The sequence below is a fragment of the Macaca mulatta genome, chromosome 8 (genome assembly GCF_049350105.2).
Source record: "Macaca mulatta isolate MMU2019108-1 chromosome 8, T2T-MMU8v2.0, whole genome shotgun sequence".
Classification (NCBI taxonomy): domain Eukaryota; kingdom Metazoa; phylum Chordata; class Mammalia; order Primates; family Cercopithecidae; genus Macaca; species Macaca mulatta.
In genome coordinates, this window is record NC_133413.1 from 8,984,699 (window position 1) to 9,008,795 (window position 24,097).

The 24,097-nt window shown below is 48.5% G+C and overlaps 1 pseudogene; it reads left to right on the forward strand.

Annotated features, from left to right (window-relative positions):
* The window catches only part of LOC144330566 (uncharacterized), a 39,522-nt pseudogene extending 15,708 nt beyond the window's left edge, over positions 1-23,814 (forward strand).
* The last annotated feature ends 283 nt before the right edge of the window (positions 23,815-24,097 follow it).

The window sequence follows — 24,097 nt, forward strand, 5'->3', positions numbered from 1 at the left end:
GGATGAACCCGTTGTAAGTTGAAACTATTATGTCAAATGCACTTTCTATTTAGGATATTTTCAGCTTACGTTGGGTTTATTGGAACAGTTTCATCCCATGGTAAGTCAGGGAGCATGTGTGCTCATAAAAGTAGAGACGATCTCATAGATACCATTAGGTATAAAGTCTCTGATGTTACAGAGATACGATGAAAACAATCAAGTGGGACTTGGAAGCCTTGGAGGGACTCACATGGTGGCTCCTGGGATGCAAACGTGAGCGCCACTGGCATCTGGATGTGACGTCTGTGCCTTCTGCTCAGCCCAGTGGGTTATCAGCTGCTCTCGAGGGCAGAGAGGTCCAGCGTTCCTGTGTTTAGGTGTTTGAGCTGCCTTAAGAGGCTAGCTCAATTCTCACTGGTATCTTCAAGGCTTTAGGCCTTCTGAACAAGCAGGAGAGAGGATGACTTTGTAGAGCTTTGGAAATCTCAACGGACTTCAGGGCCATCCCCCTTGGCAGGAGAGAGCCCCACTGGAGGCAAGCAGGGTGCCATGCAGGCCTGTGCTGGGCCCAGGCATGTAGGGATGTTGTGAGGGCCACAGGACACAGATCGGTCTTGGTTCACAACTGGTGTCGATGGCCACGCAGCATTTGTGGCAGGTACATGAGTGCAGGGACGTGGGTTTTGGGGTGTGGGTCCTGGTTGCCTAGTTGCTTGGAAGACCCCTATTCAGACCCCAGCCTGAGTCACCGTGACAGGCCTCCCGCTTCACACACCACACGGAAGCCGTGGTGTCGGTCACTGACGCCCACCAGATGTCAGAAATGCGTGTGTATCTTCCCTGGTCTCAGGATGGGTCTTGTTTTGAGGTTATAGTAAACGTTCTTTAAGAGGGGTTTTGAATATTTGTTTGTTTGCAAGGAGGCAGCAGGGAGTGCTTGAGCAGTGACATCCCCTTCCCAACCAATGAGAATTCAGATCACAGCAGGTAATTACGGCAGCGGGGGGGGTGGCCAATCCTGAACTGTGGCTATGGCTGGAGTCTTGCCCCGAGGACAGAGCGTGCTGGGGTCTCGGTGGTCCCCTGTGGGTTGTGTGGAGCGCATGAACTGGGTGCTGCTGGGCCGTGGCTGGCTCCCCAGCCTGGGGTTTATGCAGGACTCGTTCTGAAGACAAGTTGGAACCCAGGAAGCAGCACGAGAACGGGTTTGTGCGTTTCTGGATACTTGGTGCTTCCTAGTCTCAGTCGCTGTGCAGGCTCTGAGGGATCTCCCAGGAAGACTTGCACAGTCGGCCACCGGGATGGATGGGGCTGCAGCGGGTCTTGCAGGAGCTGGAAGGTGGGGGTGAATGTCTCACAAGCGGGACCTTTCAAGTGGGCCCAGCAGGATGCATCTGTGGAAATGGTGCCACCTAATGCAGGGCTGCGGCCAGCAGGGCCTGAAAGGCTACAGCGCGCTCTGTTTCTGCTCTCTTGAGAGAGTCGCTGCACGGTTTTCCTTGTTTTTTGTCTGTCTGGAGGCTGCTTCCCCCTTTCTTGGGCTTACCTAGCCTTCTGAGCTTCCTTGTTGAGTATGACAAAGCCCTGAGAAGGCATTTTTATCGCATAATTATGTTATCCTGGTAGTAGGATAAATGATCTGCAAATGTGGGTGACTCAGTAGCTCTGAGGGTGTTCAATATCCAAGACAGAGGTGGGAAGGAAATGTTCAGGCAGGCATCAGAGGATCTGTTCTCTCCTTCACACTGGGGCCCTGGTTTGCTGAGAGTCTTCACACTCAATCCAAAATGGGGATAATGAAGTCTCACGGATTCAGCTTCAGCTGAGAGCTGCCTCCAGCACAGTCTTGTGTGAGTAACAGTTTATATGTTTGGTGTGAAGGGCGGGCCCCAGTTGATCTTATTTGTGGTGGTGCTTATGGTGGCTTTCCATAAGGAATGTAGACTTTATTAGCTTTGGCAAGGAAATCCTGAGTAAATCTGAAGAATGTTTCAGGAAATTCTGGAACCTGCAGTGAATCTGGAATCTGTATGAAATTGAGATTTGGATTCTCATGATTTCCTAATGCTACCCTGAAGCCCAGTAGTTGAGATAGTCGTAGAGCTTCAGTTATGCTGTCCAGTTCCCCATTTTAAAAGGAACACGTTGATTTCATCTAGAATGTTCTGAGCTCTGAGTGCTGCCGGCAGAGTGACCAGCTCTCTGTGTCAGAGGGGAAGCCAGGGCTGCGCTCATGGCGTCGCGGCAGCTGGGAGCTGACCCTGGACCTCAGGCACCTGTGATGCTGACCATTTGCTGTAAACTCCAAGGGTGCAGTGGTCTCCTTGGCGCTTTACAGTCTTCTGAAGCTTTTGATGTGTCTGCACTTTATAGATTTTTCAGAAGTAGATGGCCTTTTCCCACACCCTTGGGCTGAGTTTTGTCAGAGGCTGGTGTGTGGGAAGCACCACACCCACATTCTGACAGGGAAGACTCTGGTGCCCAACTGAGGTCAGAGTGGAAATTTGTTTTTCCTTCCCTCCAGTGTGGTCCAGCTGCTCCCTGCTTGGTCAGAAGAAAATCATGCTTATCCAAGTCATAGGCAAACCCGCTAAGTCAAACATTTGTCTTTTTTCTTTAGTATACCCATTTCATTTATATGGGGCAATAGATAGAGAAATGTCTTTTAGGGAAAAATTAATTTCTTTAATTACAAAGAACTTTTTGGATAAAAACTGTAATCAAGAGGCTATTTTTGTAGAAAGAGTTAGTTAAATACTATAGTTGGAAAGCTCCTTATATTTGATCTTAAACTTGGGCCTGGTGTGCATGTCCGCACGCTCGTGCTCATGACACCAGGCTCAGCTGTGAACTACAGGCACTGGTACATACTTTCTGGTTGCTTTTTTGAAAGTCTTATTGCTTGGCCTCTCCGACTCAAATGTTGAGTTATGTTGATTCTGTTCAGAATGTTCATCCCTCTGTCTAGGGTCCGTCGTCTTTCAGGGAGGAACCGTCTTCCTCATCTCTGTCTCCTACAGTATTGTATATTTAATAGTGAAATATTTATAGGTTACATGGGTGACTGATCTGTTCATTAGGAAAACAATGCCAATTTTCACATCATTAGAATGGACTTGTTAAATGATTATGTTTGTATAATGAAGTTTACATGGCAAAAGAGGCTTTGCAGATGTGACTGTAACGGACAGTGAGATGGGGGAGGACCCTGGGTTGTCCAGGTGGGGTCCAGTGTCCTCACATGTGCCTGGTTGAGAGGGAGTATGAGGGTCTGCCTCAGAGGAGGAGACCTGAGAAGGAGATAGAGGCCAGAGGGCTGTGGGGCTGAGGGCGGTGGGGGTGGGAGGGTGATGCAGGGGCCGCAGGGGCATGGGTCCAAGGGTGGGGCAGGGGCTGGAGGGGTGCAGGGCTGAGGCTGGGGCAGCGGTCGGAGGGGTGTGGGGCTGTGAGCCAAGCTGCATTGTGGCCTCTATGAATTGGGAGACTCCAGGCAGGAACACAACCTACTTGACCCCTTGACTTCAGCCCTGGGACTCCTGACTTCCAGGGTTGAGAGGAGGTTTGCATTTGTGGTAAGTTGTTGCAGCAGCAATAGGAAGTTAATGCATTGTATCTGTTCTTCACTTCCAAACCTTTGAAAAGTAACCCTGTTGTATGGGCCTTTTGTGTGCTCTAAATTCTAATGAGATGGTTTGGAGGAAATAATGGACACAAACGATGGCAGAACACAAAGTTGGACAGAAGCGGTGTCTTCTGTGGTTCTGTAGTTTGGGTCTGTGAAGTTAGATTTCGGTCACAGAGTGTGTGGTCTCGTTCAGCGTATACCAGAAATACTTGTTCAGAGCTCCTGGGGGAGTGATCTTTAACACTCTTAGCATTAAAACTTCAAGCACATCAGGGACAGAGTTCCTGAGTCAGTGTTAGGTGACCTTTGAATAAGAGTTGGCATGTAGAATCTGCCCACTTTACTAGTATCAAGTAGCAATATCTTTTTTTTTTTTTTTTTTTTTGAGATGGAGTCTCGTTCTGTCACCCAGACTGGAGTACAGTGGAACGGTCTCAGCTCACTGCAACCCCCGCCGCCTGTGTTCAAGTGATTCTCCTGCCTCAGCCTCCAAGCCTCAGCCTCCAAATTGCATGATTTATTTTCCTGTTTTATATACTTAGTATATGAAACCTCTGCAAACTTTATTAATACAAATGACATGCCAGAGCTTATGAGAATCCAGCATTTTCCCATGCAAATTAGTAGTGATGTGGAATTCCTGGGCTGGTTTGGTTTTATAAGACGTAGGGGCGAATTCTTTGCCTAATTTCTGTGGAGCTAACAATTGTTAATCACCCAGCACTCTTACCTCTCCCAACAGCTCAGGTGAGGGGTGTTACCCCTGCTGTCAAGAGGCGGGAGACTGAGGCTTAGATGAGCAGGTGACAGGTTACTATCCAGCCCCACCCACCCCGTAGTTTCCTGCCATGGCTCAGCTGTCTTCCTGTGAGAAAGGACAGACACCTTGGTGCTGGGTAGAATTCCTTGTGAACCCTTTTCCATCCTTCAGGAAGTTCTTGCTTTACAGTGGTGGCTCATGGGGAGGCCTCTGGCCCACTGAGAAAGTGACTAATGTAACATTACTGTCTCTGGCTGCTGTTGATTGGGTTATTTGTGAATAGACATTTATTGCTCACAGCTCTGGAGGCTGGGAAGTCCAAGGTCAAGGCACCTCTGCAGATCTGGTGCCCCAGGGCTTGTGGCTCACAGACGGCAGCATCTGGCCAGGTCTTGCGTGGCAGCGGGCATCTCATCAGGCCTCACATGGTGGGGGAGCAAGAGGGCTCCTTCAGGCCTCCCAACAAGGACACCAAACCCAGTCCTGAGAGCGGGACCTCCCAAAGGCCCCACCTCTTAATGTATCCCATTGGAGATGGTTTCAGCATGAGGTTTTGGGGACATTCAGGCCAGAGCCATTGCTCTGGTGCCGTGTTAGGGCTGCCATGGCATCATTACTGCAACAGAGCCGCAGCCTTCTCATCTGCATTTGCTGCAGGAGGAAGATGCAGGTGCCTGTGCAAGTTGGGGTTTGGTGCAGGAAGTGGAGACCCTCTGGGAATCTTAGCAGTAGGAACTTAAGGGCTTTGAGAACTGACACCTTAGGACTGTAGTTTTCTTCAGACTGTAAAAACCTTGGTGTGTGACAATACTGAATATTGCCTGAGCCCTGTGATCCTGTAAAACAGTGATTGTTAAGACATTCTCCTTCCCCACAACTACGCCCCCACGTTGTTTACTGCAAGAAGCCCCTTCCCATGTGGTTTAGGCTGACTTGCGAATGCCCATTTACTGAGGACAAGCCCAGGCACAGGCCTTCAAACCCCCCCATCTCTGCCTTATAAGGGATTAGCTAAACTGCCTGTTCCCACTGATCAATCGGAACAAAACGCTTGTTAGCCAAATCTTGGTTCCTCCTCTTCTCTCCTTACCCGAACCTGAGGCCCCTCTGAGGAAATCTGATCCCCCATCAGCCACCCCATCGCTTGCTTCCCCAACCACTTCCTCCTGGCCTTGTTTCCCCTTCCCTGTGAAGGAGGGAGCAGTTCTGGCTGCTCTGAGATGCCGGCAGGCCTGCCGTTGGAGCAGTGGGCACCTCCCACCTTGAAATGATTCTTCGTGGTGCAGTTGCACCTAGGTAGGTGGACTTGTCTTTGTGGCCTTCCACAGAGGACGGTTAGGGTGGGCAGGAAAGAATTCTCTGCTATAAGTCTGCATTCCAGGCTGTTTCCAGAAGTGGGAATTCTCATGCCCTGAATTCTGGGAATGAATTTCTAGTTTCCCAGCTTCAGGTGGAGTTGAAAATGAGTGAGGCAACCCACCACACCCATCTGGAGCCAGGAACTAGAGCCATTTTTAAAGTGGCAGTTTCTCTATAAGATTAGCAAAAAAATGCACTCAGCACATTTCTTTCTCATATGCATTTGGCCATCTAAAATGGGAATGGTGGTCTTTGAAGCATGGATGTAGTTTTAAATTTTGAGTATTATAACCCTTAATGTAGCTTGTTAAAATGTTGACCTGATTATCTGGAGATTTACTAAACCTTTGGAGTGGTAATAATGAGTTGATCTATATGACTTTGCTTTCTAGGATGCAATGAAAGTACTATAATTAAAACCTCTGCAGTTGGGTCAGCAGGCGATTGGCCAAAACGAATTCTGCCTTTTGGTTTTCTTTAACCAAACAAGGAAGTAGAGTGTAGGCTGAAGTGGCAAATTCATTTCAGAGCACGCCAGAGCCCTCAATGATAGAGCAGCCTTCTCAGGTGAACGTGTAATGTGCCGTGAGTCTTGGCAAGCCTGGCTACTGATGTGTGCACGTGACACCACGGAGCCACACCTAGGAAGATGTGGTTTCTGTAGCAAGATTTGGAAAACCAAAGTGCAACTTAATTATCCAACTTTGTTACAGAAAGAGCTTTGACCAGCTGGCCAAAGACCTGATTCTTTTATGATCGAGACTTGGTTATAAAATTGCCCTTACTTGGTGCCAATCAGTGTTGGTCCACAGTGGTACTCCTCCAACCTCACTGAATAGTTTGGAGACTGATATGAGACTGTGAAAATCTCCTTAAGGTGAAAAGGGTTCTGGGGCACCCGGAAATATCTGCACACCCGTGGCCATTCCCCTTTAAAGTGGAAAGGACTGCTGGGTCACGCGGGAGCATCTGCACACCCGTGGCCGTCCTCTTTAAGGTGGAAAGCGCTGCTGGGTTGCCCAGCAATATCCGTACACCCGTGGCCATTGTGGCTGTCCCCCTTTCTGCTCAGTCACCTCTGTGTTCCCGCATTCAGGCTTTGGGACACTCATGAGCAGCTCGTCCCCTGGGCTGGTGAGGAAGGAGTGGGAGGTTGTTCTGAGGCTCTGTCACCATCTGCCCTGTCGTGAGCTGGGCAAGGCAGCGGCAGTGACCCCGGAGGAGTCTGGTCAGTGAGGGCTCCGGCAGGAAGTACGAGGCTTGGGGTGGCTGTGCCAGTCGTAACCAAAGGTCTTCCCTCTTATTTCCATGATTCCTTCTAGTTCTGTGCCTTGCACTGCAGAGTCTCTGTGTATCTATAAATACATATTAGTTATGATACAGGTGCCTCTTTCTCCTCTGGGGCTGGGCCTGGGGAGTAAAGTGCAAGACCCCCTTACTGCTGGATGCCCACCAGCACGAGGCACTGCCTGCCCTGCTAACTAATGCCTTCAGCGAGTCCTGGAAGTCCCCTCCTGAGCCCCTGGCCTGTTGACAGTGTACACGGGAGACAGATGAGCTCCCCTTGCCCCACCCTGAGCAGAGACTGGGGAGGCGGCGGCAGCAATGTCCCCCATGGTGTATCCTCGGTGCATGGAGGAAAAGTCTGTTCATGCTTAAAACAGCCCATCCTCTCAAAAGCAGGGAGACAACCATATTTCCATCTGGAATCTTAAAAAAGGGCCCTTCTCTTTGAGAGAAGAACGTGGCATGTATGTGTACCTCCTTTTTTTTTTTTTTTTTTTTTTTGGAGATGGTCTCCCTCTGTCCGCCAGGCTGGAGTGCAGTGGCGTGATCTCAGCTCACTGCAAGCTCCGCCTCCTGGGTTCAGGCCATTCTCCTGCCTCAGCCTCCCGAGTAGCTGAGACTACAGGCGCCTACCACCACACCTGGCTAATTTTTTATATTTTTAGTAGAGATAGGGTTTCACCGTATTAGCCAGGATGGTCTCGATCTCCTGACCTCATGATCCACCCGCCTTAGCCTCCCAAAGTGCTGGGATTACAGGTGTGAGCTACCGCACTGGGCCGTATGTGTGTACCTCCTTACAAGTCTTGCCCGACCTTTGCATTTAAAAATTATTGAAAAACTTAAGGATGTAACTGACAAGAACTTAATAGGTTTCTCCAAGTAAAAATTTGGAAAAGTTAAGTGAACCCATAATGTGTTTATTAGTCCCACACTTGGATTTTAAAGGTGGATAAAACATCTCCCAGTTCTTCAGCCTGATTTCTGTGGAATCATGAATGAAACGTGCTGAAGTTGCCGTGCAGATTTTGTTATGTGGCGGTGACAAGTGGGGCTGGTCACTAAACAGCTGGTGGGATCCCTGTCCTTTCTGTTCTCCTGTTGGACACTAGACACGTGCTTGGCTGTTTTCTGTGTGTTGTGTGGGCAAGATGAGGACAGAATTTTCAGAAGATCCGCACGGTGGTATCTTCCCCCTTTTCTGTTAAAACGTGTCTTCTGCTGCTTCTACATAGACCGTGTTTCTCTTGCCTGTCTACGTAAACGCTGTTTAACAAAAACTGTGTTGTAGACATGTGAAGCTGAATTCCACGTTATAAAGCAGATAGAGATGACTGAACATTGTTTTGTGGAAGGAAGGTTTAAAATGATTTTTAGCTTTTTCTCTGAAAGAGGGGAATAATTTTAACTTTTTCCCTGATATAGGGAATAATGAAATGGAAAAATAATTAAATTTTCCCATGTAATTGTTAGATTATATTTAATTATTTGTTAGATTATTCATGTATTGCAAGGGAAAAAGGAACTAGATCACCTCATGCACCCAAATGAAAATTTAAAGGGTATGGGCGAATTCATTTGAACTCTTTTAATTTTTTTTTTTTTTTTTTGACAGTCTCACTCTGTTTCCCAGGCTGGGTGCAGCAGTACAATGACAGCTCACTGCAACCCCAACCTTCTAGGCTCAAGTGATTCTCCTGCCTCAGCCTCCCCAACTGCTGGGATATACAGGCATTAATCACCACACACAGCTTATCACCTCTTGGAGACTAGCTTTGAGTTTGGGCATTCAGTGAACTGTATTTTGGTTAATTCCCAAAGTTTCTCACTGTTTATCTTTAATTTGCTAGAAATCTAAATGTATTGTGAAATGCATCACATTTCCTTAGCATTCACGGATTCCCTGTTAATGGGGCAGAGACAGAGAAGGGCAGAAGGCGTTCGGACATCAGGGTTGCAGTTGAGAGCTTGTCCCGAGCACACTGGAGCTCTGGGCTCTGTGGCCTCACGGGGGTCCTCTGTCCACTGAGGGGGCCGGGTTACCTGGAAGGTCCCTCCAGCCTCTGCGATTTTGCCCTGTTCAGGTTAACATCTCGTCGTTGTCCTGGGCAGCATTGCCTTTCGTTCACTGACCCACGACTGAACAGCTGGTCAGTGGCCAGTGCTGCTTCCTTCAGCTGGGAGGTGGTGACGTGATTTCACTTCCATGGAACTTGGTTCTTGGTGTATTAAGGGTTCAGTTGTGTCTTGATTTTTAATCTGCACCTCTGAATTGGTCTTTTGATTGCAAAGAGATTGCTTGCTGGATTTGTTTCTGAATATTTCTTGGATAAGAGAAGAACCTTGCTTATTTGTGTGTTCCTTTAATGTGTTTTTGCAGGCATTTAAATGGGTGTCTTAGCCCTTAGCCCATTTTCTGTGTGTGGTGGATTCATTCGAATCATTTATGTGAAGTATCTCTTCCATTAAGGCCAGAGGACGTGGGGTGCTATCTCCCTAAACTAGGGGGAAATGGCATTGTTCTGCCCTCCTCCCTGGGAACCCGGGGGTTTCCAGGTCTCTGGACTTGGCTCCCACACTGCGAGAGGGGCTGTGGCTTCTGGAGCCCGTTTTGTGCGGGACTGACTCCTTTACTTGCTTTATTCCCCACCGTCTTTGCTGCTTTATGACACGGGGATGAGGGAGTCGGGCCCGGGGGCCACACCTGTGCCTGAAAGGCTCGATGCAGAAACTCCTCATGGGAAGGATGTTCCTTGAGGGCAGCTTGGAGTCTTTTCCTACTTTTAACAGAGAAGTAGCTATTCACATGGTTTTATTTTGCTAGTGATGTTTCAAAATAATTGGTGTAGAGTTATGAAGATGTCCCAGACACCCATGATCTACTCCTGGCCAGTGCCGGGCATTGTGCTCAGATGCCTTCAGACCACATTCAGATGCCAAAGATTCTTGCTTGGTTATTCTCAAACTTACGAGAATCTAAAACAGGAGCCATGGTGTGGATTTTCTCTTGAGCCCCCATGCCTTTGTTTTGTGTTTTGGGAATGAATGACTTCATCAAGGGGAAAGAATTTGAGGAAGGAGCCTCTGAAGCTAGGGAGGGGGTGGGGGGGCCGGGAGGCAGAGGGAAAAGGAGCTGTAGGGGGAGGAGCCAGGCTGGGGCTTCTCCCCATGATGCTCCCCCACCCCTGGCGCAAGGCCCCAGGGACGGATTGACTTTCCCACAGGAAATGTGTATGAGGATTGCGTGTCTGTTTCATGGGCTGGCCATTTGGATTGAGGGAATGTCCGTGTTGTGATTCCTTATTGATTCGAATGTTGAAAAGCTTTGTGCTCAATACAGGGGTCTCTTGGTGCGATGGGAAATGTGATCGCAGCCGCCTTCGGGGTGGGAAGGGCCCTCGAGACCCTCAGTGGTGGCCGGTGCCGGCCTTAGCCTCCCTGGGTGAGCTGCCCTCAGGGTGAGAAGGGAGGTCCTTGGTGGTGGCCGGTGCCCGGCCTTCGCCTCCCCAGGTGAGTGCTGCTCCATCCCCAGTGTCTCCGACTCCTTGCCTGGCACCTTCCTGGTTGAAGGCCGTGATCCATCAGCCTTGTCCACGCATGTCCTGCAGACTAGTGCTGACTGCAGGTCCAGGGGTGGTCAGAGGAGGCCAGAGGAGGCCCTGGTGATGCGAAGCTAAACGTTTAATGGTGGCGCTGCTGAGTGCATGAGCCGCGTCAGCCCAAGAGTCCGGGTAGGAGGGAACCGTGGGGTGGAGGGAAGACTGGACAGATGGGTGCTTTCCTTGACCCTTGGGAGCATGGCCAGGTCCATGCTCAGACCTCCTGGTTTCTCCCATATTTCCATAAATAGCAAGGGAAGGACTCGGCACCCAGGGACCTCATGGGTATAAGCTGTGTCCTCGCGTGGCCCCAGCTGCGGCCAGTGACGTTACTCTCTTTAACCTCAGGCTTATTTTGTATAAAAACACAAAGGAACAGGAGTAGTTCAGGGGCCTCTAAAGACTTATGTAATTGTTAATAGGCCTACTTTTATGATTAAGAGCAAATCATGAAACAAACTCATTTCTGTTTGAAGAAATCTTTACCGTTCTCATTTTTGTGGCAAGCAACGTTGATTCTTTGCTTAGAGGGTTAGTGCCCTCCTGCCAAGCGCCGCTGCCTGGCGTGTCCTCGGCACACATCTCTGTCCATTGGTTTCCGTCAACCTTTCCGCCTAGAATTGTAGGAGGGGCGCTGGGATCTTAGGGCTAGAAAGAAACTGTGAAGACGGCGGCTTTTAGTCAGGGCTCTCCAGAGAGACAGCCAGCCGGGTGTGTGTGTGTCTCCAGAGGGAGGCTTGCTGCAGGGGCTACGGAGTCCAGGAAGCCCCAGGACCCACAGCCTGCAAGCTAGAGCCCTGGGAGGGTGTGGCTTGAAGACTTAAAAAGCGGAGGGTGCAGATCCCACCCGGGTCTGAGGAGCTGAGACCCAGGAGCATGGGCGGCAGAAGACAGATGTCACTGGCCCATCAGCCAGACAGGTGGAGTGAGCCCAGTCTTCCCCGCCTTGCTGTTTTACTCGAGCCCTGGGTGGATAGGGTGGTACCCTCCATACTGGTGAGGATGGGTCTCCACTCAGTCCAGAGGCAAACATGCATCTCACACAGAAATAATGCAGAACCAGCCATCTGGGCACCTGGGGCACGCTCAAGTCAATGCACAAAACCAACGCCGCGCGTGGCCCTGATGTCTGCGTGTTCACATCACTCCAGGCACATATCTGTCATCTCCTCGGTGAGTTTGTAAGGTCGTTGTGTGGTTCTGGGGGTCTTTGCCCCGGGTGATGGTGGTGATGACAGGCTCCCCAGCGCCCCAGCTCAGGTGCGGTAGGTGATGCTACCAACAGCTCCTTATTTCTCAGACACTTGAGCGGGTGCTCTGTGCTGCCAGTTCCACCTGCAGCAGCATCTGTTCCCTATGCCGATTCCATTCGGAGTGTGTGCCTGCCTTCTGTTGGGGTGCAGCCTTCTTTCAGGGAGGAACTGTGTCCTGTTCGCCTATGTCTCCTGTGGTGTATCTCATGGCTGAATAAGTACCTATAGGTTACCTCAGTGGCTGAATGATAGGTTCATTGGAAGGAAAACTTTATACTTTTTTTCCTTTTTGAGATGGAGTTCCACACTTGAATGCCTAGGCTGAAGTGCAATGGCACGATCTCGGCTCATTGCAACCTCCCCTCCCAGGTTCAAGTGATTCTCCTCCCTCAGCCTCCCAAGTAGCTGGGGTTACAGGCGTCTGCCACCATGCCTGGCTAATTTTTGTATTTTTGTTAGAGACGGGGTTTCACCATGTTGGCCAGGCTGGTCTCAAACTCTTGACCTCAGGTGATGTATCCACTTCGGCCACCCAAAGTGCTGGGATTACAGCCATGAGCCACCACACCCAGCAACTTAATTCCTTTTTTTTTTTTTTAAATCATAATGGGCTTGTTAAATGCTTAAGTTAATGTTTATTTTTAAAAATGTCATCTGTGACCTTTCAGCTTTTCATAGCACTTCTCGTGTGAATATTTTAAAAAGGCCCTTTAGTCATGGGGGAGAAGCGGTTATCCCTTTCAGCAGAGGGAGATGGAGGAACGGGCCCTGGTGGGTCTGAGCACAGGCAGTCACCCCAGCCTTGGTGCTTGCTTAGGTCTGTTCTTCGTTCACCGTAGCAGCGCCCACTCTGTCAGCTTAAAAATAAGCTTTTTCCTCTTTCTAATCAGAACAGTTAGTTTGTTAACCATCATGTTAAGGTATTGAGAATGATGGCTTTCAGACCTCAGGTATGACACGAATAGTAAATGCAGCTGACCCTGAACGACATGGGTTTTGAGCTTCGAAGGATCACTTATGTTAATTTTTTTTCTAACCTAACCCTTACTGAAAAAACCTGGCTTTGTGGAGGGCCAACGTTTCCTACATGCGGTTCCATAGGGTGGCCGCGGGGTCCTGTGGATACGTAGATTTGGGTAAACTCGGGGGGTGTTCTGGAATCCATGTCCCTGTGTATACAGAGGGACAACGGCAGCTTTTTAAAAGTTTGTGTCCTGCTTTGTCCTAAAAAGGCTCCAAGGTGGATGCAAAATTATTTCATTCTTTTGGTTTTCTTGGTGGGATACTGATGTTTATTCTTCAGAGTCTAAAATCCTGAGTGAACAGAGTTAGTGCTTCAGGAACAAAGCCAGTCTGGAAACACATATTGAGATATGAACCTTTTCTTCATGGTTTCACAAAAGGTCGTGATCATGTTTTATTCGGTTGAACCGTAGGAAACTGCTAATATTTGCTGTTTTTGGCCTACAGAATGGGAATTTTGTACGATATTAAAAAAGAAAGGCTTCCTGGATGGGGAAAATAGGAATCGGTAAGAACCTGAAGTTGTCTGTCATGGCCTGTGAGTCACAGGTAAATAAACCTGCGTGAGGGGACTTTGGCTGTACAGTATTTTCCTTCTGTTTTAAGACTGTCAGAAAAAGGTCAGTTCTATTGCGTTGGGTCCCTGCACCTCACCTTTGCTGCTGAGGGGACTTGTCATTATGCCTCTTGCCCCAGTGCCCAGGAGGCTGATACCACATAGAAGACCTGCAGGTCAGTGGACATGAACAGGCACCGGACACGCTGTGCACCTTGGGACGCATCTGAGAAGTGCGTGCTTGCAGCACGTCTGGGGTGAGGGCGTGTTCCCTCTTCTCTCCCTTCTCTGGCTTTGCAGGCCTTTGAAGTTGGTCCTGGAAAGTGAAATTAGTTAATGCTGATCAGCTCGAGGTCAAAGCCGGAATCAGGCTCATCATTTCCTGCAGTGATCACAGCAGCAGGTCGTAAACTCTACATGACCTGAACCCGGAGAGTGGAGGTTCTGCCCTGCTTTGTGACTCGGTTGTGTGTGGTCTTGAGAAAGTGAACAAGGGTTTTCTTGACTCTGAGGGGGCCAAAGAGACCCGCCCTTCACTAGGGGTGTGTGAAGCATTGGACCTTCCAGTCAGGAGGCAGCAGGGACTCAGGAAAGCCCCACATGCCCTCCAGTTCCCTTATGTTGAAATGGTTTGTACTCGGCCATGCCGGGTCATTTTGGGAGGTAAGTGGGGCGTTCACATAGGGGTATGCAGTATTCTTAGGTGTCAGGTGCGAGAGTTGAATTTGTAGAAGCTGTGCAGATAGGAAAGGGCCTGGCAGGGAGTGCTGTTTACACGGAGCCGATTTAATGCGAGGTCTGCGCTCTCCCTAGGTCCGCGTGTGACTGGTGTCTCCCAGGCTGCAATGGGACGTTTACGCGACTCGGCGCCATCGTCCCACTCTGTGTAGATGTCTGAGGATCTGTGCATGGCTGCTGTGTTAGAGTGAGTTATGATAATGAACTGAGAAACAGTGAACAAACCCTGAATTGGTCAGCACTGGTTCCACGGCCAGTTCTGCCGTGGTTGGAGTCATTCATCATAAAGTGTGCTGGACTCCTATGCTGAGCTCTGATTTTCAGAGGCCCTTTAACTTGGCAGCTAACCAGCGGCTTCCTTCAGAAGACATTTGAGTCCCCTTTACCTGCCAGGGTGACCCTGGGAGTTTGAAGATGAGTGAGACAAGCCCTCCCTGTCTTATGGATTTTACTGTCCAGAGGGGAGACAGATGTGGATGGTGAAGGAGGCCCTATCAGAGGTCAGCGCATGTCGGTTTTATTTCTGTAGCATTTGCTGTGTTCAGGCTGTGCCCCGGGCCATGTGCAGAGCATCTGGGGACCCTGCCCATGGCATCCCAGGCACAGCTAGCATCTGCACCATCTTCATACTTGACCTGAGTTTTGGGGGAAGTGCCGAGGACGGCTTCTACCTTTGCTGGTGAGGGTTGGAAGTCAGGGCAGCCCTCCACAAGGAGATGATCGCCAGCTGATTCCTCAAGAAAGAGAGGTGGTCCCCACATGGGCGGAGCAGGGCAGCATGCACAGACGGGTGTGGGGTCTGGGGCAGGTACATCTGAGTGGGGTCTGCTGGGAGACAGTGTGGGTGAGGTGTGAAGGCAGTTCGATATTACAGGATATATTATCACTAAGGCGATGCTGGGGAAACAGATAAAATCGGGACTCTCTGGGGTAAACGTGGACATAGGGTTACCCTGGGCGTGGGTGTTTTCAGGCTCTAAAGGCAGAGATTTAGGAAATTGGGCAGAGTTCAGCCCCAGATGAGGATGAAGGCTACCCTTGAGGGGGATGTTGAATGAGACAGGGATGGAAACCCAGTGAATGTCCTGGGGTCAGTCTGGCAGGAAGGCAACAGAGGAGACCGGTGCCCTCAAAGGCCCTGTGGGTCCTGCCTCTCAAAGTGCTGGGATTACAGGCATGAGCCACTGCTCCCTGCCGTTACTGGTAAAATTTCTAAGCTATTGTCTCTCATACCCACTCCCGTTTTATTTTTTTTTTAAACCAGGTTTATGGCTGTATTTTTTCCAAGGGAACCAAACAGTTATCTGTTTTAAGTACAAATAACACAATGTTTAAAAACCAAAAATGTCAATTTGCACAGAAGTTTCCAAATACCCAGTTGGTTTGAGCCTTGCATTGCAGTGCCACTACCTGCTCTTAAATTTCTACACGATGTAGAGATAGCGAGGCAGGGACCACTCGTACATCTTCAAGTTTCGATTCTACTAACTTGGGTATATTTTCAATTATTTTGGCACACCCGTGGGTGTGGCAAGCAATGCCAGGGCATTTATTTTGAAGTTTGTCAAAGGAAGAGTTGGGAAGATTTTCACATTTTTAGAATTTTCATAGTAGTTATAATTTGCAAAGAATGTAAAATTGTGTAGTCATTATTTTGCTTTTTTCTAGATGTGTCCCTAAACAGGGTTGATAACTAATTCTACATCACAGGATTCAGAACTGTACCCTTTTGGAGCTGATGCCTGTAATCGAGGAATTCTGCCTAGTCAGTTCACTTTAAGCGTGTTTAAAAGGTTTTCTTTATCCTAGTTGGAACCTGTGACTATAGTTTGTTTTCACTGCTGAGGAATATTCCATGATGGAAACTGTAATTCATCTGTTTTTCATATCGATGGGTATTTGGATTATTTTGGGAGGGTGTGTATGTCTATTCAGCCTTCATTTTTTCAGGATTTTTTGTAGAAGATAATGTAACAGTGTAACATCCTCTGCTAGGGAGCCAACACGAACCCTGATTACAGCCTCACAGACACTCACGCCTTGTTACCAATACACAGAACCATTTTCTTAAGTTGAAACACAGTAGCAGAACCTGAAGCCATGTGAATGGGTCCTCCGATCTTACACTTGGAATTCACTTTTTATTACTATGTCTGCTAATTAGGAAGCATATCAATTATACAGAAATCTGAGAATGTATAATTATACGTTTATAACAGAAGAAAACTTATTTTTAATACCCCAGAACACATGGCTATGTTTTTCCCTCATGCTCCACCATTGTTTTTTTGCTTGAAATGTGAAATGACACTTGAATGCAGTTTTCTAGAGACTGTTAGACTGGCATAGTTCTTCAGAGACAGAGGATGTAAAGCACATGGAGAATTTCTGTTTGTGGAATGTGATTTCCTGGTGGCCTCATTCAGGCTGCCGCCGCCTGCACCATGGGATATCTGAGGAGGTCCCTGTTTCATCCTCTGGAAGTTCTGAAAAGGAAGGAGAGGAGGGCGTGCAGGGTGTGGTACCTTTGTGTTGGTCCTTCAAGCTTTTATTTGGAGTCTCGGCTGCCTTCCTGGTTGCTGCCTTTATGTCCCTAGCTCGTGGCTTCGTCTTTGTGTCTAACAGGCAGACAGATGGAAAGGGAAGTTGTATTCAGCCAACAGCTTGATCTTATTCTCAAGGCTCAAATCGACTGGGTATTTGGAGATTTCTATCTGAATTGGCATTTTTGGTTTTTAAACATGGTGTCTTATTTGTACTTCAAATGGGTAATGTGTTCTCTTGGAAAAAATATAGCCATAAAGCTGGTTTAAAAAAAAAGGGGGGGGGGGAGTGGGTGTGAGAGAGTGGCTTAGAAATTACACTAGTAATCGTAGGCCGTGGTGGCTTACCCCTGTAATTCCAGCACTTGAAAGGATCACCTGAGGTCAGGAGTTCAAGACCAGCCTGGACAACATGGTGAAACCCCGTCTGTACTGAAAATATGAAAATTAGCCGGGCATGGTGACACAGGCACCTGTAATCCCAGCTACCTGGGAGGCTGAGGCAGGATAATCGCTTGTACCCGGGAGGCAGAGGTTGCTGTGAGCCGAGATCGCGCCACTGCACTCCACCCTGGGCGACAGAGCAGAAACTCCATGTCAAAAAAACAAACAAACAAAAAACCACCCCGGTGATGGAAACCTGACTGCATCATCTGTGATGGAGATAGCAGATTATTTTGTTTTTAGTGACAGGATGAATTGGACATATTTGCCTTCCCATCTGAAGCCCCAGCACCTGATCGGGGCACCCCTCCCTTCTGAAGTCCCCAGCACCTGGTTGGGGCACCCCTCCCCTTCTGAAGCCCCCAGCCACCTGGTCAGCGGCGCCCCTCCCCTCTGAAGCCCCCAACACCTGGTCGGGGGCGCCCCTCCCCTCTGAAGCCCACAGACCCTCCTGGCCTGCGGTGCTGCTTCTCCAAATGCTGCCCTTGGCTGTTTTTGAGGAGTCACTGGCACCCGAGCAGGCTGCATGTGTCACTTCTTCATGGATCCAGGGTGTCGGTGAAGTCGGTGAAGCTCATTTGTCTCGTCTTCCTCCTCATGTGCCACATCTCACCTGTTGTCTGTCCAAGTTCGTGTGTGTGTGTGTGTGTGTGTGTGTGTGTGTGTGTGTGGTGCGTTCTCAGGCTGTACTCAGTGCTTAGGTGACAAGAACGTCTTAGAGCAACGGACTGTCTGCTCCTAAAGGATGCTGTGTGTTAATCGAGATGGTTTACTTGTGGGGTTTAAATTTCCTGGGTGTGTTGGAGGCAATTAGGGGGAAACAATGTCTAAATAAAGCCCCTGGGAATGAGGAAGGCAATAATGAAAACAATAACTTTATACACACTTAGCAGTTGATTTAATTTGAAGGTGAATTTTGCATTTTGGGGACTCCTAAAGCTACTGTTCCTAGGGATTCCTTGATGAGCTTCTTGTTTTCTGTCAAGTAGAAAGTAAAGTGGATCGGTTTTGCCTTGAATTCTGACTGACTAGAATCTACTTCCCTTTCCCCCCATTCACATTAGGGTGGGGATTGGACTAGAAGAGCTGTAGGATCTCTTTATTTCTGATCTTAAAATGAATTTTTTTCTTTACTCTTTTTATTGGTGAGCTGCTATTTTTTCCTTCAATGCACTGTTCTTCGGTTTGGGAAATGTGTTATATTTGTACCGTGCTTGAAATGTACACAATGGTTCTAAATTGCTACTTTAAAGTTAGAGATAACATCTTAATTAAAATGTCATCCATAAATCAGGCACAGTCTGAGGCCTGGAGACCCCTCTTGTCACTTCCAGCCGTATCTCCTTCCCTGGCCACATTGCCTCTGGCCACGTCTCCTCCCCCCACCACGTCGTGTCATCCCCCCACCATGTTACCTCTAGCCACATCACCTCTGGCCTCCCTGCCTGCCTCCCTCCCTCCTGGTGGCCTCCGTGGCTCCTGCTGACTGCCCTCCCGAGGGTCTGTCCGGGGATCCTTCCTCGTTTTCTGCTCCTGAGTGGGTCTTGGGGCCTGGATATTTCACAGGATGCAAAGTTTTTTCCCTTCCAGCCGTGGGTCTCTGGGCGACAATTCCAGAGAGGGCACTAAGCTCTCCTTACCCACCTGGGGGCCCTGAGCCCTGACCGCCAGGGCTTTACTGCAGGGTGTAGGACAGACTCATGCATGAATTGGACTGAAAAGGTGCTTCCAGGAATGCTTGTTTTAAGTGCACTGGAGCAGAGATGGGGAGAGGGGATCACTTGGTTTGCTAAGAATTTGGTCCTGCTCACAACCAATAAGGCAACATAAGCACCTCCTAAATGAAGCATTCCACACACTGATTTTACACATGACAGTTGTGGTGGCTGGAAAAGGCTTCACACAATGAGCGAGTTTGAGCTGCGTTTGAAGGAAGAACAGATCCCTGCAGGTGGATATGAAAGATAAAGGTGATCCAAACCATCAGCAGCTGTGGGGGTGGGGTGGTGCAGACTCCCCATGGATGGTGGGCATGGCTGAAATGCAGGAGAGGGCAGGGGTGCAAAGGAACAGCAGGGCGGCATTAAAATCCCCCTGCAGAGAGGGGACGTGACTGAGATATTATCACATGTATACAACAGAGATGATTTGAGGATTTCTGGGAGCCTGTGGGAAGAGCACGTGGTCATCATTAGTTCTCTGGATCTCTTTTTATGAAGTAGTGAAAACAGTCATGCCTCTGCCTATCTTGTTAGCTATTGCCAAGATCAAATCGGATAACCTTCAGCGAGCCTTGTAAATGCTAAAACTTATGACAGACTGTTCCAGCCCCCTTGTCTCCACGCTCCTTTCCTCCTCGGTAACGTGAACCCTGCTGGGTACCTCACTATCTGCCTGACTTCCCCTCTGTAACGTGAGCCCTGAGCACTTGCTGGGTACCTCTCTGTCCACCTTCCTTCCTCAGTAACATGAGCCCTGAGTATTTGCTGGGTACCTCGCTGCCTGCTGTACAGCTGGGTGTAGCCTTGTCAAACGCACTTGGCTGGCACATAAACAGAAGTGCTCGCCGGGCCTTGGGAGGGCTTTCTGACATGTGGGTGCCTGCTTTTCCCTGTTAGGCTGGAGCTGCAGGAGCCCTCCTAGACCAGACAGAGGACCAAGGCTATGGCCTTGGGGTGGGGACTGGGGGAGCTCCCTGGGTTGATTGTGTGGGCGAGAGCAAACTTCAGTCCCGCTGCGGCACCGGGATTCCGGGTTCCTTCTGGAATGTTCTGAGTGAGAAACAGGAATGGTGCACAGGTGCATCTTCTGAGGATTTTATGGTTATCTAGGGAGAGCACTGGTGCCTCTGAGCTATGAACCTGCAGAACCACTTCTTCCACTAACAGCTTTCTTTATGTAAAGAAAGACTTACAAACAATGCCACTCCAGATGGAGGTATTTGCAGGTGTGGCCTGAAAAATGAACAAAACAACTCTTTCATCTCAAGGAAAGCACCTTACATTATTCCCAGTGATAGACATTTGAGCTTTCCAGTGAATCTTAAAGTATAAAAATCTTGTGTCCACCACTTTCTCATGTGATCAATGGTGATATTGATGTGGGTTTTTTTTTTTTTTTTTTTTTTTTTTGGGACACATAATGAAATGTGGAAGCTGCTCATAACTCTGAACCAGTGTTTTCTAACCAATGTGATTACAAAATCGTGTGCTGGTAAAAGCCATTCAAGTGCAGGATGGGCCAGTCGACTTAGAAGGAATTGGGGCAGAAAAGCCCGTTGACCAGAGCACAGACTCCACATTGCAGACAGCCTGTACGGAAGTGCCGCTTGTTACATTTGGCAGCAGAGAATACCTAAAATGTTCTGAAAACACAATGAAAATACTTCTAATTGTATATCAGCATGGGGTCAGACTTTCTTCATAAACTTCAACCACGGCTCTGCTGCGCACTGAACGCAGATGCAGGCATGAGAACCCTGCTGTCTGAGGTGCAGAGATGTTAGGGGTTTTCACAGCAGCACGAACTATTGCCACACTGCTGCTTATTTTGGAAAATGGTTTCTTCTTTAAAACTGTTAAGATGTAATGACTTTATCATTGTAAAATGAACTAAATTGTTTCTTTTTGTGACGGAGTCTTGCTCTGCCACCCAGGCTGGAGTGCAGTGGTGTGTGACCTCAGCTCACTTCAACCTCTGCCTCCTGAGTTCAAGCGATTCTCCTGCCTCAGCCTCCCTAGGTAGCTGGGACTACAGGTATCTGCCACCATGCCCCGCTACTTTTTGTATTTTAGTAGAGACGGGGTTTCACCATGGCCTGGCCGGTTTCGAACTCCTGACCTCAAGTGATCCGCCTGCCTCTGCCTCCCAAAGTGCTGGAATTACAGGCATAAGCCACCACTCCTGGCCTCATGAGAAGGCTTTTTGTGATCTTCAATAAAGTGCAAAGGGTTCCTGAGACCCAAAAGTTTGAAAACCACTGGCTTAAACCAACAAAATTGTCCACGATTCTTCAGTGTGTCTTCTGTTGATGGAGAAAGGACATAAGGGTTGCTTTACTTTTTTCCTTTCACAACTCAATGGTGCTGGGACAACTGGGGTATCCACATGGAAAAGTATTGCCTGGACCCTTCCTCACCCTACACACAAAGCTCAAAATAGATCCAACGTAAGGAGCCAATTGTGAGGGATGAGGGCCTACTCTTAAGATCTTGTGGGACCTAAATTGCCAAGATAAAGGCCCTGTATCTAAATACAGTGATATTTTGAGTTTCTGGGGTTGTGACTTTAACATGGGAATCTGGGGCATGAGAGGCAGTTCAGCCTATGACACCTTTAGGGGGCGAATCCTGGTGAAACTGTTACGATGGATTAGGCAATGTTTCCTTAGACGAGACGTCTAAAGCATAACAAGCAACTGATGGGAAAAGAGACGGTATCAAAATTAAAAATGTTCATTTCAGAGGATACTATTAAAGTAAAAAGACAACCCACAGAACAGGATACATTATCCCAATAAGGGCCTGATATCAAGAATATATTTTAAAACTCTTAATAAAAAAAATCCAATTTAAAAATGGACAAAGGATTTGAATACATTCTCCAAAGAAATAAATGCCTTAAAAAGCACATGAGATGTTTAACAGAATTCATCATCTTAGAAATGGAAATCAAAACCACTGTGAGATACCGCTTCACAACCACCAAGATGGATAAAACCCCAGTATTGGACAGTGACATGTTGGTGAATTTGGGAAAACTGAAATCTTTAGTGGGAGGGGAAGTAAAATGGCACAGTTGCTTTGGAAAAGTCTGGCAGTTCCTCAGAAAAGTTAAGCATAAAATCACCATACGACCCAGTAATTTCACTCCTAGGCTTATGCCCAAGAAAATTGAAAACATTTTTACAAAAGAAATCTTATGCAAGAATCTTCATAGCAGCACTATTCGTAATAGTAGAAACAACCCAGGTGTCAACAGATGGATGAAGAAAATATGTACACAATGGAATGATGCCAGCACCAAAGATCATGCCAAAGGTCACGCACTGTGTATGATTCTCCTCACAACAGGTGTCCAGAATGGGCCAATCCAGAGAAACGGAAGACAGCTGGCGATTGCCAGGGGCTGGAGGAAGGAAGGAGCAGGTACTGACTCTTAATGGGTTCAAGGTTTCTTTGGCCGGTGGTGAAAAAGTCCCGGAACTACATACTAGTGGTTGGTTGATGTGCAGCTTTGAGAAGACACTAAAAAGACTGAATTGTATCCTTTAATATTGGGGCTTTTATGCTTTGTAAATTGCATTTCAATTTAAAAAGGAACTCCAGAACTTCTTTGGTGTTGATATTTAGAATGTGAAAGAGACAGTATCCAAAAACATGTTACTATGTAACTCACATCCCCAGAGAGTTAAACTTCATTAAAGGGTGTGTTTGAGCCTAGGAGACACAACGATCCTATACTATACGTTACAGCTCATCTCACTGATTTCTATCTCACATAACAAGCATATTCAGGAAAAACGGACATGTAAACGTGAGCTGAATGCTATGCAGAGGCACATTCCTCTTACCAGGATGGTCTTTAGTGGTGCAGTAAGAGATGAGGTCATAGCAACGTTAGTTTAATTTCCATGGCAATAGGAATTTGGCACATTGATGAGTTAGATGTCCCTGCACAGCTCCTAACAGGGTTGCCCATTTCTGTATGGTGTCTGTGTACGTTCTTGCTGTGGAAATAAGTGATAGTACCTGCATAAACACTTGCTCGGAAACGCGCACGAAGCTGGTGAAAGCAGAGGACAGGCAAGAGGGACGCATGGCTCAGCCCTGGCAAAGGAGACGGTTATTCCGAATGCGGAAGATTCAGGAATACGATCCTTGGGAAGACTGGTGATGTCCGTGGATCTCACCGCTGTCGGGTGTATCTGCAGCCAGTTACCGGAGCTGTCAGAACCGCATGTTGTTGGTATCAGTATCATCACTCAACGCTTCTGACTTTTCCTGTTGCTGAGGATGATTGCATGTGGTGGAAGCAAAGTGCTGACTTAGCACAGATCATCAGATCCCAGTTCTTTTCTATCAAGGGGGGCAGGGTTAGAAACCCCCCCCCACTCCCCAATCCCATTGTTGAAAAAAATAGTTGGCTTGGGAGGGTTTTTACTCCTAAGGTTGAAGCCGCGCATTTCTAGAGCCTGGGCTGTCAGCGGTGGTGGCTGGGGAATGCTGGGGCTGTGGTCGTCTGGCCCCTGGCAGTCCTGCTGGTGGGTCCTGCCTCTGACACCGTTCATTTCTGAAGCTTGCTTTCCCTGGTGTTGGAAGTAGCAGCACTGGAGGAACGGCCTCCTTCCTACAGCGAAGCTCTGCCAAGAGAGAAGACACGGAGCGTCTGTTGAGGGATGTGACGTTTGGGTCACCGCACCATGCGTTCTGCTTCTCAGCGGTGCCTCCTGGTTGATGTTACCATCACCTGGCATTATCCAGAAGGTATCTCGCAGATGCCACACTGATGGAAAGCTACGGCAGCGTGGTTCGAGTCCAGGGCCAGCTGGAGCATATCAGCAAGGTTGGGCTTGGACGCATGTGCTCCACCCAGTGGGTGGGTCTGTGGAGCTGGGGTGTCGTGAGAGCCACAGGGTCCTGGTAGAACCCTGCCAGATGACAGGAAAGAACCAGTGGAATCGAGGCAGGGAGCCGAAGGAGCTCAGGAAGGAGCGAGCCGTCATAGGGCGGGAGGCTCAGGAACCAGCAGGTGAGTGGGATGTGGCCGCAGGGTGCTGCTGGGTTGGTGAGGAGCCTTCTGTGACTTTTCTGAGAGAGTAGTCGGTTGTACGGGTGGGTGCCGGCTCCCGCAGATAGAAGAGCCAAGCATCCTGCAGGAGACCAATGTGTGCACTGGGAGTTTCCAGGTGCGTGTCCTGGCACGCGGC